Source organism: Hemitrygon akajei, chromosome 5 (assembly GCF_048418815.1).
Source record: "Hemitrygon akajei chromosome 5, sHemAka1.3, whole genome shotgun sequence".
NCBI classification, from domain to species: domain Eukaryota; kingdom Metazoa; phylum Chordata; class Chondrichthyes; order Myliobatiformes; family Dasyatidae; genus Hemitrygon; species Hemitrygon akajei.
In genome coordinates, this window is record NC_133128.1 from 119,052,406 (window position 1) to 119,062,436 (window position 10,031).

The following is a 10,031-nucleotide window of genomic DNA, read 5'->3' on the forward strand; positions in this document are numbered from 1 at the left end:
CTACCCCCCCCCCCCCCCCAAACAGTGGGACCCTCCCTTACTACAGTACCGCCTCCTTTTCTTTACAAAAGCACTAAACTTTATTCAACTACAAAAGACAAACGAAGGTTAGCGATTACAACACAGTTACTGAATTCAAATTAAAATAATTATTATCATCTATAATGCACATAATTCCCTGGGGGGACGGGACCACCGTTCACGGAGATCTCCCACTGTAACCATAAAGATCGCATTCTCCCTCCCCACGGACACCCTTAGCCTCAGAAGAGGGGCAGGCAGTCGGCTCGAATAGAGCCCTGGACAGCTGGACCTGCGAATGGCCACCTTGGCCAGGCCCAGGAGCTAGCCTACCTGGATATCCCCTGAGAGAACGCTCACACCCCACCCCACACCACCTCCATCTCCATCTCCATCTCATAAACTAAGAGCGCGGGGCTGAAGTGCAGCCGGAACGTGAGGAGCGGCCCCCTCATGAACTATACAGGGGGCTGCAGCCTCTCACATCCGGTGTACAACATAGGCCTCCAGTCCACAGAAAGGACAGGTGGACGGGGTATCAGTAACCGTGCTCAGAAATCTATTGCACGGTACTGCCCTCTAGAACCCTGGTGTACGGGGTTAGAACCCTGGTGTACGGGGTGAGAACCCCTGCATACAGAGTCTTTCACTGGGGACCTCCCTCTCCAGCTGATACCACCAGCCGCACCCTCCTTACGGCAACGCCCATGGCGAAGAAGGTGTGTTGCCAGTGCGGGCCACCTCGGAAGGTGCTGGTTGTACAGGTATCTCTGCAGGGTCCTGAGGCAGAGACCTGCCAACTGGGTAAGTACACACACCGGAGACTGACCGCCCTCCACAGGGTCGCAGCGGAGATTCAATGTCTCCTGTTGCCCCAGAAATCCACCAACTTCCTCTGGATCCTGGTGATAAATACAGAGGGCGGGACTACAGTGAACAGCCGGTACCAAAGCGTGGAGACTACCGGCTGGTTAATGACCAACTCCCTACTCCGGTACGAGATTGCCCGGAGTAACCGGGCCCGGCAGGGACTTTCGCCTCGAAGGTTGGCCGGCCAAGTGTCTGCTTGGGCGGAGTCCAGATAGAGAAGGTGCGTGGTGCTCCACGCGAATGGTCTACGCAGAGTAGATTTGCCCCATCGGGCAGCCCCGACGCACCCCTCCCAAAGTAAAGGATCCATCAACCTTTACCATGCCCTCGGCGGCAGCGCCGGTCAGACGCACACGGGCGACAAAGTCTAACCCGCGCAGTCCGAGAAGGTGGTCATGACCCACGCTGTCTCCTGACCCGCCTCACGGGACAGGTGGATCAGGCCCCGGATGAGGTAGCTATTGCCCGGCCTGGGACCGTGTAGGTTGGTCTGGGTGGGTCAGTTGGGAACAGTACGGAACACAGGGGATTGGCCAGTACCGGGGCAAAGAGCTTACATTCGGTGCTTGGGAAAGACACCGATTGTGAATTCCTCAGGCGGCTACGATCCCCTTTCTTCGGCAGCAGGACCACGCCTGCCCCGAGAGGGGCACCTCACCTGTCGGCAGGCATTTGCCCAGACCCTGGTGTAGCCAGCACACAGTATGCCCCAGAAAGCCCGGGGGAATTCCAGAGTCAAAGTCATGGTGACTTGTCTCCTCCCATAGCTGGTTAAGGGTGCTGGTCAGTTCCTCCAGCGACAGGGGAGAGTCCAGCCTCAGTTCCGCCCTCGGCACCCCCTGCGCCTCCTCACTTGACAGTCGCGGCGAGAACACGATCGCATAAAAAACTCCATTCACGTTTCTCGCCGGATCCGTGACAAGGAACCATCCTATATCAGCAACTCCACAAGCTGCCTGAGCACCTCCCCTCCATTTCTCAGAGAGTAAAAGAGGGGCGAGGCACAGTCCAGATCTTGTAACAGCTGGATCCGTGAACTCACGAAAGCGCCCCAAGATCCATCGAGGGGCGGGTCCCTCTGCCCCTGGTACTTCTGCCAAAGGAGGGGACCCCCGAGCGTGGGTCAGCTGCGACTCCCGGTCAATCCGCTCGCTTCTTGGTCGGTCCTCACGCGTGCTCCCTGAAGTGAGCTTTGCCCCCACGTCCCACCGGAGTCTCGGGGAGGGAGGTCACTCTGTGACCTGACAAGCGTCCCGGCCGGGCAGAGAATTTCCTCTCTGAGTCCAACCAGTTCGCCAGCTAGGCCTCCGCAGTGGAGCTTAGCTAGACCCCCAGAGGAGGTGCGTGGTACTGCACGCGAATGGCCTTAACTCCTCTGGCAGGTCCGGCTGACCCGCCACTTTCTCCAGTTGACCCTGGTAGAGGACACGGCTGAAAAGACTCATTGGCAGTCTCGATTCCTCTGCAGATTGGCTCTTCTCACGGTGCCGTCCCTCTCACAATATGAGGCTCCCTCAGTACGGCCCCTCCTACAGAGGGAGGCTCCCTCATGCCTGCCCGCCCCGCAGTGTGATCCTCCCTCATTACTGCCCCTCTGATCTTTGGGGCGGTCAGGCTCGAACCGAGGGCACCCAACGTGGGGCGGAGAGACGCTCCCTCTCTCTCACCGCCTGCAGCCAGAGACTATATCAAACATACTGCGCTGGCAATGCTCAGCACTCTTGGGCACTTCCCAGCGACTGAGGGGAAACCGCAGCCAACAGTTCCAAGAACACTTTGCCTCTTTCCAGTAAGGAATGGAAATAGAATCGAAACAGATGTTCCCCAAAAATACCTGCGGGTCGGCTCGAGGGTCCTCGGAGAGTTTGTTTATTGAAGTGTATATCCCGGCCAGCAAGGGGAGCTTTGGGATAAGGATTGGGTTACTGGAGATCGGGGCTGGTGCCCAGTGTGTGTGTGTGTGTCACGGTTCGTTAGAAAACCTCGGCCGTGAGTCAAACATTCCGTCCGCCCAGTGATCTGTGGCCGTGTTGCTGGCAAACCACCGCACGCGGCCCAAAGACCCTCAGGCTTCATTAGGAGAGTGGATATGTCACCAGGGCGAGCGAATTCCTACAGATGTCTGGAATGTATTAGCGAGGGTGGTGGCGAGGCAGGTATCTTAGGAAGATGTAAGATACTCTTAGACAGGCGCATGGATGATAGGAAAATGAAGGGTTATGTGGAGGGGGGGCGTTAGATTGATCTTGGAGCACAACATCGTGGGCCAAAGGGCCTGTGCAGCGCGGGGAACACTCGGACTGCGTCGCTGCCTGGTATGGAGGCGCCAGTGCCCAGGATCTGCGGAGGGTTGTAAACTCGGCCAGCTCCCTCGCAGGCACTGCCCTCCCCAGTACTGAGGTTGTCTTCAAAAGGCGATGCCCCAAGAAGCCAGCACGCATCTCCAGGATCCACTATCACCACTCAGACCTGCCCGCTTCTCACGGCTACAGGAGCCTGAAGACTCGCTCAGCGCCTGAGCAACAGCTCCTTCCGCTCTGAAATCAGGCCCAGGAACTCATGAGCGCTACCTCACTGGTTTCGGTCTCTCTGTATCGCTCGCCTACTTCATCATTCGTCCATCCGCTTGCTTGTTTGTACATTTATACACAGTACTTCCTTTCCGATAACATTGTTTACGTCTTGTCACAAAGGAACAGATTACAGTATGGTCAATCCCCGGGAGAGCTGTTGATCCAACACACAAATCGAGGAGATTGTTCTGCCTATCAGTACGTGTTGGCTCTTTGAAGAAAAGTTCCTATCATTCCCGGTCCCCACCCCACCGACCTTCCCCCTCCTGTTCCCACCACCTCACGAGTGGCGCGGGTAGGAGCGCTGGCGCGTGGCCAAGTGGTTAAGGCTTTGGGCCGGCGACGTAGAGTAAACACAAAGTACACTGCAGATGCTGTGGTCAAATCATGCTCTGGACTGACGAAGGGTCTGGGCCCGAAACGTTGACTGCTCATTTCAACGGATGCTGCCCGACCTGCCGAGTTCATCCAGCTTGTTTGTACGTGTTAGTTCGCGCCGCACCCGAGGCTGCGTGTGGTGTCCTTGGGCAAGGCACTTAGCCGCGCACTGCTCCGGCACGTTTCTAACCCACTTGCGGCGGGTGGTGCAGTCTGGACAAGACCACCTCTCAGGCAGCGTGAGCCGCTGAGAAACATCCACCCCGTTTTAGATTTAGCAGGACACGGGAGAAACTGGGACTTTTCCACTGGAGCAGGGGAGAGTGAGGGGTAGTGTACGCATTACAGTAGCAGCGACCCGGGTGCAATCCCCTCCGTTGTCCGTGAAGAGACAGACCTTATGATATTGGAGCATAATTTGACCATTTGGCCAATCAACTCTGCTCCACCGTTCAATCAACGTTTTCCAACCCCATTCTCCTGCCTTTCTCCCATAACCCTTAGTCAAGAGCCCACCAGTCTCTACCCCATGTCTTAAACTTCCTGCTGGTGCTCTGGATTCCCCCCACATTCCCAGGGGTCACAAGGGTGGAAGTGGGCGGCGCAGGCTCGTTGGGCCGGAAGGGGTTATTACCGAGCTCTGTCTCTAAATAAAAAAATATTTCAAAATCATGACTGGCACAGGTAGGTTGAATGGACTCCGTCTTTATCCCGGAACCGGGGAATGAGGAACTGGAGGGCACAGGCTTTAGGTGAGAGGAAAGAGATTTAAAAAGAAACCGAAGGGGCAACGTTGTCACCCAGAAGGCGGAGAGCTGCCCAAGCAAGTGGTTCTGAACCAGAACAGCATGGGAGAGAGGGCTGGAATGTAGAACGTCTCTTGATGAGAAAGGCTGAGCGAGCTGGGGCTTTTCCCTTGGCAGCGAAGGAGGCGACTTGATGGAGCTGTAGAGATGATTGAGTGGACAGTCAGACTTTTACAGGACATTTATGGCTAATACGTGAGGCACAATTTTAAGGTGGTTCCTAAAGTTGTCAGAGCCGGGGTGGTAGTGGGGATGAGCTCCCCCTATCTATAAAGTGCTCCAAATGACGTTAACGGCCTCTGACAACCAAGTCCATCTCCTGGCCTTCACGTGTGGCTTAGCCACTAGGCCCAGCGGAACTGTTTCCACTGACAAGAGAAGGGGAGAAGCGGACCCCTGGCACCTCAAAACCGGTTGCTTCGGGCAGGCGGGGCTCGTCAGCCTTGGACGGCAGCCGCCTAGGGGAAGGAAAACTCAGATTTTAAACCTCCGCTGCCTTGCGCCCATACCCACCCGTGGGAAGGGCTTCGGGAGTAAACCCCGAGGAAGAAATCCGGAGCCAGGATCCCTAAGGCAGTTTAATGTTGTTTACAACTTCACTCTGGCAACCTCTGTGACGACACCGGTGCCAAACTGTATCGGCACTCGTCCTTCCCTTGGGACTACATCGGTGACGTGGAGAGGGGCAGCCCGCTGCATGGGCAACAGCCGGTTCATCAAACCTTCCCGTCCAGGCTTGCGCCCCTGGAGAGGACACAGCCCACCAGAGGCGCAAACTCACGAACCCCTGGGATCGACGGCTGCCGACTAATTTTAAAGTGATTGAGGAAAGTATAGTGGAGGGGGTGTCAGAGGTAGGTTTTTACACAGACAGTGGTGGGCGCGTGGAACGCATTGCCGCGGGTGGGGGGAGAGACAGATACATTCGGGGCATTTAACAGACTCTTAGATAGGCACATGGATGATAGAAAAATGGAGGGCGATGCAAGGGGGAAGGGTTAGATTGATCTTAGAGTGGGCGCAACATTGTGGGCCGAAGGGCCTGTTCATGTTCGTTGTGTAAGTGTTCTTGAGCTGACCGTGACTATCTCTTCGGCTGCCTCCCTCACCTCTCTCTCATGCCGTGTCCTCCACACTCCCACGCCCTTGCCTAAGAACAAATCCCTGCCCCACCACCCGTCCATTTGTCGCCCCCTCCTCTATCGCGCTTCCTCTCATCTCTAAGAGCAGACACGGGGTGGGTGCCGCCTTTGATTATGTTACCAGTGCAGCCGGAAGTATAGGCAGAGTCCATACACAGGACCCTGGTCTCCGTGATGTGCCGACCTGTGTCCACAACTCCCCGCAGTGTCTTGAAGTCCTGATGAAGGGTCTCGGCCTGAAACATTGTTTGTTCATTCCTCTCTACAGATGCTGCCTGACCTGCTGAGTTCCTCCACGTGTACATCGGCAGAATCTCTTTTGCTGGTTCCCATATCAAGCTGCTTTGCATCCAGAGAGGATACCGTGGTCCCTCGATACCAGTTGGTGAGGGTCAATGGGGACACGCCGAACTCCGCCTGGCTTCTGAGCAAGTTGGGGCATTGATCACCTTCCTTGGCCGTGGTGCCTGTATGGTTGGACTCAAATGAACTTGAAGCTCCCAATCCTTACAGGGATATCGCTGGGACTGAGGACCTGAGTTATAGGGAAAGGTTAGATTGGTTAGGACTTAAATCCCTGGAATATCGGAGGTTATAGGTTAAAGTTGAAAGGTGAGCCTGAGGAGGACCTTTGTCACTCAGAGGGTGGTGAGGGTGTGAAACGAGCTGCGGGCAGAAGTGGTGGATGTGAGTTCAATTGAAACATTTATGAGAAGTGTGGAAGTGTACATGGACGAAAGGGGTGTAGAGGACAAAGGTCCAGGTTCAGGTCATTGGGCCTAGGCAGAATAAGAGCTCAGCATGGAATAGATGAATGGTCGAACCTTCTCTGTGCTGTAGTGTTCACCGCTTGTGACTCTTTGACTCTCAATGTTGTTGACGTAGAGAGAGGCATCTGCCAAATTCCCGCCCTGAATCAGAATCAGGATTAATATCACTGGCGTATGTGGAGTTCTGCAGGGGCCAGTGTGGGGTCCACATCTTTTCACATTTCATATCCATGATCTGGGTGAAGGGATTGATGGCTTTGCGGTCAAGTTTGCAGATGACACAAAGACAGGCGGAGAGGTAGGTAGTGTTGAAGGGTTGGGGAATCTGCAGTGTGACTTAGTCAGATTGGGAGAATGGGCAAAGAAGTGTCAGGTGGAATATAGAGTGGGGAAGCGTGTGGTTATGCACCTTGGTACATAGACTGGTTTCTAATGGAGAGAAAATTCAAAAGTCAGAGGTGCAAATGGACTTGTGCAGGATTCCCTAAAAGTTAATTGGCAGGTTACGTTGGTTGAAGGGATTGCAAATGCACAGCCTCCATAGAAGGACATCCCTTTAGAACAGAGATGAGGAGCAATTTCTTTGGCCAGATTCAAGATTCAAGAATGATTATGGCAGTTCTTGTACGACAAGTGTAAAGGAAAACAAAATAATTCTTACTCCAGTTCCGATGAAGCACAAAAAAAAGATAAATAACACAATAACACATAAAATCCAATAAATATAAATACATAGGAAAGCTAATGTACATCGATTGATTGTATGTCAATAAAGCAACGCTAGACACTGGAGAGAGAGTCTGTACGTAGGGTGACTGACTGGAAATGATGAGGTAGTGGTGGTTGGGGATGCGGAGAGGTTGGGTTGTGGGTAGAACTTTGATCAGCCTTGCTGTTAGGGGAAAGCAGCAGTTTGTGTGTCTGGTGGTCCTGACGTGGATGCTACACAGCCTCCTCCCTCATGGGAGTGGGACAAACAGTCCATGAGCAGGGCGGGTGGGATCGCTGGCTCTTTTCTGTGTATGGCCGTGAATCTGTGGAACTCATTGCCACAGATGGCTCTGGAGGCCAAATCACTGGGTACGTTTAAAGCAGAGGTTAATAGGTTCTTAATTAGGAAGGGCATCAAAGGTACAGGGAGAAGGAAGGAGAATGGTGTTGAGAGGGATGATAAATCAACCATGATAGTATAGTGGAGCAGACTCAATGGGCCGAATGGTCTAACTGTGCTCCCATGTCTCATGGTCTAAGTGGGGATCTCAGGCTCAAGGGTTTCACTGAACTCTGTCTGGTCCCTGGCAGCTGAGGATTCTCTCTCATGATATTCCCGTATGTGATCTGATCTCTTCTGCCCTCTCTTTCCCTTTGTTACTCTTCCACCTCTCCCAACTCCCATGTACCTCTCTCCCTCCCTGTCACTCTATCCGACTCTCTCTTTCATTCCCTCGTCTGCCGACGCTCTCCTGATTTGACTGTGACCGGGACACACGGGTCTGTCGTGTCCTGGTCGAGACCGGGACGCACCGGTCAGTCGTGCCGTGTCAGAGAGCGGGATACACCGGTCAGCTGTGTCCTGATCGAGAGCGGGACATACCGGTCAGTTGTGACCCTGATCGAGATCGGGATGCAGTGGTCAGTCATTCCCTGATCGAGACTGGACACACCAGTCAGTTGTGTCCTGATCGAGAATCTGACACACCGGTCAGTTGTGTCCTGATCAAGACCACACACACCAGTCAGTCATGTCCTAACTGAGACCGGGACTCACTGGTCAGCCGTGTCCTGATCGAGACTGGGACACACCGGTCAGTGATGTCCTGATCAAGATGGGACACACCGGTCAGTCGTGTCCTAACTGAGACCGGGACACACCGGTCAGCTGTGTCCTGATCGAGACTGGGATACAACGGTCAGCCGTGTCCTGATTAAGACCGGAACACACCCGTCAGTCATGTCCTGATCGTGACCACACACACCTGTAATTCATGCCCCTGATCGAGAGCAGACAGACCGGTCAGCCGTGCACCTGATCGAGACCAGACACACTGGTCAGTCATGCCCTGATTGAGACAGGTATACACCAGTCAGTAGTGTCCTGATTCAGAATGGGACACACCGGTCATTCGTGTCCTGATGGAGACAGGGACACACCGGTCAGTTGTGTCCTGATCGAGACCAGACACACTGGTCAACCATGTCCTGATTGAGACTGGACACACCAGTCAGTTGTGTCCTGATGGAGACCGGGACACACTGGTCAGTCACGCCCTGATCAAGACCGGGACACACCGGTCAGTCATGTCCTGATCGAGACTGGACACACTGGTCAGTCGTGTCCTAAATGAGACTGGACACACTGGTCAGTCGTGTCCTAAATAAGACTGGACACACTGGTCAGTCGTGTCCTAAATGAGACTAGGACACACCGGTCAGTCATGTCCTGATGGAGACTGGGACGCACTGGCCAGTTGGGTCCTGATCGAGACAGGGATACAACGGTCAGTTGTGTCCTAATGAAGACTGGGACACACCAGTCAGTTGTGTGCTGATCGAGACGGGACACACCAGACAGTCGTGCCCTGACCGAGACCGGGATACACCGGTCAGCCGTGTCCTGATCGAGACCGGGGTGCATCGGTCAGTCGTGCCCTGACCGAGACCGGGATACACCGGTCAGCCGTGTCCTGATCGAGACTGGGGTGCATCGGTCAGTCGTGCCCCTGATCAAGACCAGACACACTGGTCAGCCGTGTCCTGATAGAGATTGGGACGCACCGGTAATTCGTGCCCCTGATCGAGACTGGGACACACCAGTCAGTCGTGTCCTGATCAAAATTGGGACACAGTGGTCAGTGGTGTCCTGATCGAGACCGGGATGCACCAGTCAGTCGTGTCCTGATCGAGAGCTGGACACACCAGACAGTTGTGCCCTGAACGAGACCCGGATACACCGGTCAGTTGTGTCCAGATCAAAATCGGGACACAGTGGTCAGTGGTGCCCTGATCGAGAATGGGATACAACGGTCAGCCGTGCCCCTGATCGAGACCAGACACACTGGTCAGCCGTGTCCTGATCGAGACTGGGACGCACTGGTAATTCGTGCCCCTGACCGAGACTGGGACACACCGGTCAGTCGTGTCCTGATCGAGACTGGGACACAACGGTCAGTCATGCCCAGATCGAGACAGGGATACACCAGTCAGTCATGACCTGATCAAGACTGGACACACCGGTCAGTCGTGTCCTGATCGAGACCGGGATACGCCGGTCAGTCGTGTCCTGATCGAGACCACACACACTGGTAATTCGTGCCACTGATCGAGACCAGACACACTGGTCAGCCGTGTCCTGATCGAGACTGCAACGCACCGGTCAGTTGTGTCCTGATCGAGAATCTGACACACCGGTCAGTTGTGTCCTGACCAAGACTGGGACACACCGGTCAGTTGTGTCCTGACCAAGACTGGGAC